At 38.7% G+C, this 8,421-nt stretch overlaps 1 pseudogene across 1 annotated transcript; it reads left to right on the plus strand.

The window, feature by feature from the left end:
• Positions 1-231: 231 nt before the first annotated feature.
• On the plus strand, positions 232-916 carry LOC306652792 (phosphomannomutase 2-like; annotated as a pseudogene). The gene is made up of 2 exons: positions 232-861; positions 911-916. The product of its transcript is annotated as a phosphomannomutase 2-like (transcript).
• Positions 917-8,421: the final 7,505 nt, after the last annotated feature.

An 8,421-nucleotide genomic window follows, 5' to 3' on the forward strand; every position in this document is an offset into this window, starting at 1 on the left:
GGTTTAAGAAACTGTGGCTGCTCTTTGAATAATGAAATGCAAGAGTCAAATTGGAAATACTTGGAAATCTTCTGCATATGTCCTGTCCATTGTCACTGGCAGCCTTGGTTAAGATAGGGAAGAAGAAATAAACCAGAGTGGACACATCAAAAAGCTATGTCAAGGGGTCAAATCAATGTTGCCGAACCTGGTGCCTACGTGTCATGTCCAGTGCACTCAGAAACCGTGGACATGGTGACATCCAACCCAAAACTGTGCCTCTTCAATGTGGATGGGACCTGACGTCCCCATGGCAGAAAATTACCAAAGAAATGGATAACTTTCTACAAAAATTGAGGCAGAAAATTAAAAGTGGAGTGGTAGGCAGGTTGGACTTCAAGAAACTATAGGAGCAACTGGGAAATGATGTGGTTGAGAAATATGATTTTGTGTTTCCAGAAAATGGATTGGTTGCATACGAAGATGGAAAACTATTGTGTAAACAGAATATTCAAGGTCACATGGGTGAGGCCCTGATGGAAGACTTGATCAAATACTGCATGAGCTACATTGTAAAAATTAAACTTCCCAAGAAAAGGGGAACTTTCATTGAATTCTGAAACGGGATGTTGAATGTGTCCCCTGTTGGAAGAAGCTGTAGCTAGGAAGAATGCATTGAATTCTATGAGCTGGCAAAAAAAGAAAATATATAAGATGAACTTTTGTAGCAGATCTGCAGTAGAAGTTTGCAGGCAGAGGCCTCACATTTTCTATATGAGGTCAGATCAGCTTTGATGTCTTTCCTGATGGATGGGACAAGAGATATTGCCTGAGACATGTGGAAAATGATGTTATATGACCATTTCTTTCTTTTTTTTTATTGTAAACAAATGGGATACATGTTGTTTCTCTGTTTGTACATGGCGTAAAGGCATAGCATTTGTGTAATCATAAATTTACATAGAGTAATGTTGTTTGATTCATTCTGTTATTTTTTCCCTTCCCCCCACCCCTCCCACCCCTCTTTACCCTCTATACAGTACTTCCTTCCTCCATACTTGCCCCCCTCCTTAATCCTAACTCTAACCCTAACACTAACCCTTCCCTCCCCCCCATTATGTGTCATCCTCCACTTATTAGCGATATCATTCGTCCTTTGGTTTTTTGAGATTGACTTATCTCACTTAGCATGATATTCTCCAATTTCATCCATTTGCCTGCAAATGCCATATTTTTATCATTCTTTATGGCTGAGTAATATTCCATTGTATATATATACCACAGTTTCTTTATCCACTCATCAATTGAAGGGCATCTAGGTTGGTTCCACAGTCTGGCTATTGTGAATTGAACAGCTATGAACATTGATGTGGCTGTATCTCTGTAGTATGCTGATTTTAAGTCCTTTGGGTATAGGCCAAGGAGTGGGATAGCTGGGTCAAATGGAGGGTCCATTCCAAGTTTTCTGAGGAATGTCCACACTGCTTTCCAGAGTGGCTGCACTAATTTGCAGCCCCACCAGCAATATATGAGTGTACCTTTCTCCCCACATCCTCGCCAACACCTGTTGTTGCTCGTATTCTTGATAATCGCCATTCTAATTGGGGTGAGATGGAATCTTAGGGTGGTTTTCATTTGCATTTCTCTTATTACTAGAGATGTTGAGCATTTTTCCAAATGTTTGTTGGTTGCTTGTAGATCTTCTTCTGTGAAGTGTCTATTCATTTCCTTAGCCCATTTATCGACTGTATTATTTGAATTCTTGGAATAGAGTTTTTTGAGTTCTTTATAGATTCTGGAGATTAGTGCTCTATCTGAAGTATCATTGGCAAAGATATTCTCCCACTCTGTAGGCTCTTTCTTTGCATTGCTGATAGTTTCCTTTGCTGAGAGAAAGCTTTTTAGTTTGAATCTGTCCCAGTGGTTGATTCTAGCTTTTATTTCTTGTGCTATGAGAGTCCTGTTAAGGAAGTCTGATCCTAGACCAACAAGGTGAAGATTTGGACCTACTTTTTCTTCTATAATCTGCAGGATCTCTGGTCTGATTCTGAGGTCCTTAATCCATTTTGAGTTTAGTTTCGTGCATGGTGAGAGATATGGGTTTAGTTTCATTCTGTTGCATATGGATTTTCAATTCTCCCAGCACCATTTGTTGAAGAGGCTATCTTTTCTCCAATGCATATTTTTTGGCACCTTTGTCTAGGATGAGAAAATTGTATTTATTAGGGTTTGTGTCCGTGTCCTCTATTCTGTACCATTGATCTACCTTTCTATTTTGGTACCAATACCATGCCGTTTTTGTTACTATTGCTTTGTAGTAGAGTTGAAGATCGGGTATTGCAATACCCCCTGTTTCACTCTTTCTGCTAAGGATTGCTTTAGCTATTCTAGGTTTCTTATTCTTCCAGATGAATTTCATAATTGCTTGCTCTATTTCTGTAAGGTACGTCATTGCGATTTTAATTGGAATTGCATTGAATTTGTATAGCAGTTTAGGTAGTATGGCCATTTTGACAATATTAATTCTTCCTATCCAAGAACATGGAAGATCTTTCCATCTTCTAAGGTGTTCTTTAATTTCTTTCTTTAGTGTTGTATAGTTCTCATTGTAGAGGTCTTTCACCTCTTTTGTGAGATTGATTCCCAAGTATTTTATTTTTTTCGTGGCTATTGTGAACGGGATAGTTTTCCTAATTTCTCTTTCTGAAGATTCATCACTTATGTATAAAAATGCGGTGGATTTATGGGCATTGATCTTGTAACCTGCTACTTTACTGAATTCACTTATGAGTTCTAAGAGTTTTCTGGTGGAATTTCTAGGTTCCTCTAAATATATAATCATGTCATCAGAGAACAGGGATAGTTTGAGTTCTTCTTTTCCAATTCGTCTCCCTTTAATTTCTTTGGTACTCCAGTTGTGGAGTGGACACTGGCCACACTAGGCAGCAAGGTCACCCTCCATCCCCTGCAGGTTATGCCCTTCTTCCAGTGCCAGAAGCATCCAGAAGGGAGGGGATAAGACTCATCAAGAAAAGAATTTGTCCCCCATCAGCCTATGACCTACCTCATACTGGCACATTGTCACTGTACACATGGGTTTATGGAAACTTTGTCATTCAGGAATAATTCAGAAAGGATAAGTGTGCCTAGGCTTACCCTCTTTAAGGATCTTGAGAAACCATAACTGTTAGTGCTTAGGCCCCAGTATATATACCAGAAGGGAATGTTTGGTGATTAGAAAGGACAGCTGTCCACACTCACCCCTGGGACAGCAGCTGGAAATGCCTCCTACCTGATGTGCCCTCCTGAGCTGAGCAAGGGTGGTGCTGGGATGCTTCCTGTTTGTGACCCAGACCTCTGGTGGCCTGCCAGACTGCTGGCCAAGACCAACTGACCCATGGGGTCTGCACTTGGGCTGGCTCAGCACTCAGGTGGCATTCACTACACTGAACGGCCTAGCCACTCTCAGATGAGAGACCTTGCCCTGGAGGTGGGGTCTGCTGCAGACCAGAACAGCTCACTGGGGCTGGCATCAGACTTGACCAAGGGTACCCTCTCCTGAGGGGACCTGGTTCCTCAGGCATCCATACAGGAATGAGCCATGTCTGCAGTGTCTGCTTCTTCCTGTGCCTTCACTTGAGCGTGGAAGCGCTGTTGCCCTCCCCTCCCCTCCACCTTCTGGGACTGAAGGGAGCCCCATGCCTCCAGAGCACCAAGCTTTCCCAGAATGGGTTCAGCATCTGAGCCTTTGGCATCCCCACCTCACCTCAGGGCTGAGCACTAGGTGAGCCCCACTGCCTGGCCTGGGGCAGGGCAGTGAGCCAGCAGCAGCTGCAGGCCTGCCCTTGGCCCCACATGGGCATGTTCTCAGCAACTTCAGGACCAGATATCTTGTCACCTGCCCTTGCTGGATTTTGCAAATGGTACTATAATGATCTTTCAAAATAAAGTGTAGCACATTAAAAAAAAAAAAAAAAAAGCTATGCCAAAATGAGAATGGATAGGTCTTAAAGATGTGTTGAGTGTAAAGTGGAATTAAGGCCTAATTTGAGCTCTTTGGTATACATTTCTGTAAAGTTAAGAAATTTGGATTCAAATGGCTTTGAGACATATATGAAAACCCTACACAGAAAGATTAACTGGACATTTAAATACACACAGGTCTAGAGCTCAGAGGAAAGCTGGGACTGGATAAGCAGACATGGGATTCATCACTCTGGAGGGAGTACTTGAAACCATGTTAGTGGACAAGCCCTTCTAGGAGGAGATTCTAGAGAGAAGAGATGCAAACTCCAGTGAACTACATTCATAGAAGAACAGAGACAAGATATTCAAGATGCACAAGAATGCAACTGGGGATAAGGTATCAGGTGAGCCTGGTGGCATGCAGCCAACAGGAAGCAGGCTTTTCAACCAATTCCAGCTTTGTTGAGCAGTCTTGAGTCAATAGAAAGTGAATTCATTATAAAAGAAATGAATAAGAAGTCAACAAAGCAGAGGTGGGGTTTGGGAGCCATGAGGAAGAAAAATGAGAAGAGAGAAGGGGAATGGGGAGCCTGTTTTCATAGCATTCATTGTGTTTAGGTAAAAACTGAACATAACAGACTCAGTTCCACAACCTGGTTGAGAAAATATCCAGCTCCACCCTCAGCAAATTTATAAATTGAAAAGCCCCCTGAGGAAAAAATCTGCTGTGAAATGATTAGAATGTTAAAATTAGACAACTATTGAAGCACGAGTTTATGCTTCACCCAGAATGAATTTTTATGTTTTAATGCTTGGTTTTATTGCTTGCTGATGGTATTGCACTGTTTTACCATGGAAGGTTATAAGTAAGGGGTTATCCTTAGAATTTTCTTAGCTTTAGAGAACATGGATCTTTCTTTCTTCAGTCTGGATTTACCCCTTATTAGAAGATACAAATTATTATATCTGAGAGATAATTTATGTCCTCTGGTGATATACACAATGTGTATATTTTACAGTTGGCATCTATAACAATGTATAAGCCAATTTCAAGAATGGCCTATGCTGAGTTATTTTGGTGTTTAGAAAATCACATTTGTGAAGGCTGTGCTCATGGTCTTTTGAACACCTCTCTTTCAATCTATGAAATCATTGAGAAGTCATTATTGCCCAATTTAGTGACCTAAGATATTATTAGCCTGTGCTTTATAGAGTTTGGCATTCTCTCTTCAAATCTATCATGCCAAGTACATTGAATAACTAACACTCTCAATTCTTTTATTACCTTTTATTTTCTATTCCAAGAGCTTTTCTTTTTTAATTTATTTATATTGTAAACAAATGGAATACATCTTGATTCTCTGTTGTATATGAAGTAGAGGCTTACCATTTGTGTAATCATACATTTACATAGGGTAATCGTGTTTGAGTCATTCTATTATTTTTCCCTCCCATCCAATCTTCCCACCCCTCTTTTCCCTCTATACAGTCCCTTCTTCCTCCATTCTTGCCTCCCTTCCACACCCCATTAAGAGGAAATCATAATCTTGTTTGAAGCACTGAATATGGGTTAAACTTACTGAGTTAAATTTCAGTTAAATTTAAAAAAAATATTTGTATAAATGAATGTGAAACAATATTCATGTTAATTAAATTTGAAGAGAAAGGAGGTGATGGCAACCTGCCTTTGGCTTATCTTTGATCCTTTATTGTGAGTGGACTGTCTAGTTATTCATCTATTACACTCTTTAAGAACTTCAATAAATTGTAAATGCCCTAGTACAATTTAGTCATTTTTTGGCCTTGTGAATAAATAAATAATTGTGGCAAGTCATAAATTTTTGAGTAGTATCTACTGATTAAATTTTTTAAAAATAGTTATTTCTGAATTGTTCATGGAAAATGTCCCTGATTTAGTACAATTTTCTTATCTTACTATTCTTCTTAACATCTTTAGGAATATATAACTAGTAAATATTCAAAAGAGTCAATGATAAAAATGGTAGTTAAGAATGTGATTTTGAAAATCAGACTGCATGGGTTTGAATCCTGTCTCTGACACATAATGGCATGTGTCCTTGGGCACAGGACTCAGCCTCTCAGGATAAAATCTTCCATCCCTCTGAGGACAATACCTTTGTCCACTGTCTCCATACTGTATATACTACCTCCATGTTATCAGATTGTTGCAGTATCACATATTTTTTTTTATCAAATAAGCTTGTTTTAATTAATAGTGGCCCAAAAGCATATGGATAGTAATGCAAAGGAGGCACCAGGGCATAAAACATTAAGAATGGATTAACTCCAGTACTCTGTGGAAACAGTGAAGTTACCTAGGAAAAATCACTGGGGAATGGTATTTGTGTTCATGGTTTTAGATATCCATTGGGGGTCTTGGAACATATCCCTGGGGATCAGGGGGAGAGCCTTCTATATTATTACTTTTTTGAGTATTTCTAAAAAAGGTAGGGACAATGTGAAAATAATCTGTTGTTAGTTCAAGCAACTCTAAGAAAGAAAAATTTCATTTTGTATATTTGATTACCCTCATGCCATTTGGATGTGTAAAAATTATTGCTTTAATCCTTTTGTGATCAAGAGTCCAAATTCTTAATAACAGTATGTAGAAAGGAACTGAGGAATTAGTACTGAAATTCTGTGAGATGAGTAGTAGCTTATGCAGGTTTTTAAAGATATTACCTGATCCAGGTACAGTGGTACACATCTATATTCCCTGTGCCTTAGGAGGCTGAGGCAGAAGGATCACAAGTTCATGGAAAATTCCTGGTATGTTCCTTGGTATGGAAAAGGGAGTGAGAACCTTACCTTCTCTTTGCTTCCTTTCCTTGCCTTACACATTAACCTCAAAAGTGAAACAACTAATGTTTTGCCCTCTGTGTCATCCACATATGTCTGATGCTAGCATGCTAAAGTTATGTAATTTACCTGTAAGTGTGTGTGACTGCATAGATGCACATGTATGCATCAGAAAACAACTACATCCATTTGATTTCACTTTGGACTTTAATAATTAGATGTGATAGTTTTAATTTGATAATTAAATGAATAATGTTCTTCCCATATTTTAAAATATATTACAGTGTAAATTTAGTGATTCTTGCTGTGTCTCAAGTAAAATAATATTGATTTTTAGTTTTATGATTTTGTATTGAAATTAAATTATCTCACATCAGAGAAATGAAAATGCATGTTTTTGTCTCAAAGTAGAGCAGTTTCAGGTGGAGAATAAACAAGCTGAAACTTGCTTCTTACATACCCTTACCCCTTTTAACATTTTTACCTGAAGAAAATGTTTAAGAAATAGGATCTATTTAAGAAATAGGATCTATGCTTGGGATCTATCTCCATTGTCTCCTGGTTTTGTTGCTTTACTGTGAATCATTTCTATTAGAAATTTCTGCTGGTTATGAAGGATACATATACCACCAAAAAGGAGATGAAGAGGAAAGAAAGACTGTTTAGACCATATGTCTAGAGGCTGCATGTGTGAGTGTAGGGTCACCAGCTCAGTCTAGTTTGTCCTAGATTGCCTCAGATTTTACAGTGAATGTTTTCTTAGTCCATGAGCAAACAAATGTGGTTGGCCAACCCGACTGTTTATAGCTCCTGGGGGCATAACCATACCTTATTGTAATTGTGTCTTTACTATTGTTAAAGGTTCCACATCTTGAAGGGAGTAGGGGAAGTAATAAAAATCTAAGATTAGTTAACTATCCTATAAATGCTAGGCAAGGTTGAAATATTTTGTGAATAGAACTAAATTTAAATTCAAAGCACTTCTCTTAGTAATATATCATTGTCACTACTAAAAGAACTTGCTGCTGATTCCATTTATAGAACATTATTGAAATATGCAAATTGAAGGATACTGGGTATTAGTGAAGTAATGGAGTGTCAAAGTTGAGTGGACTATAGAAAGGTAGATCAAAGGAGCCTTGTGGCCATGAAAATTCTCTGCCTTGACTGTTACAGCAGCCTTCTGGTCAGGTGTCCAGGGTTGATTTTACAAACTGTTAGAACTTCAGAAAATTGTGTAAGGGGACACAGAATCTGTGAATTATTATTACTTAAAACTGTTCATCAATTTCCAGTTATTAAAGAGCTTAGAAAATGGGAATGGGTGGAGGAACATGACACCTGCTAATACTATTAGAAAACATTTTATTCCAAAAGACTAGATGGTTTCTAAAATGGGACTCCTGTAGAAAGTATATGTACCTGTTCTTGGGAGCAGGCAGTGTATTAAGAGCTTTAAGACCTTAGATGATTATTATGGTGACAGCACAGTCACTGCTTAATTCCTGTTGGATGCTGTGCACTCCAAGTTCAGCGTATCACTATTTCAAAACTGCAGAGACTTCTGAATACTCCTTAGGGATGTAATGCAACTCCCTCAAGCCCTGAAGTGCAGTGAAGTAAACAGGAATACATAGTCAGTACAGTCTGGTGATG

This window comes from Sciurus vulgaris, assembly GCF_902686455.1.
Source record: "Sciurus vulgaris genome assembly, contig: HiC_scaffold_597_arrow_ctg1, whole genome shotgun sequence".
Lineage (NCBI taxonomy): Eukaryota > Metazoa > Chordata > Mammalia > Rodentia > Sciuridae > Sciurus > Sciurus vulgaris.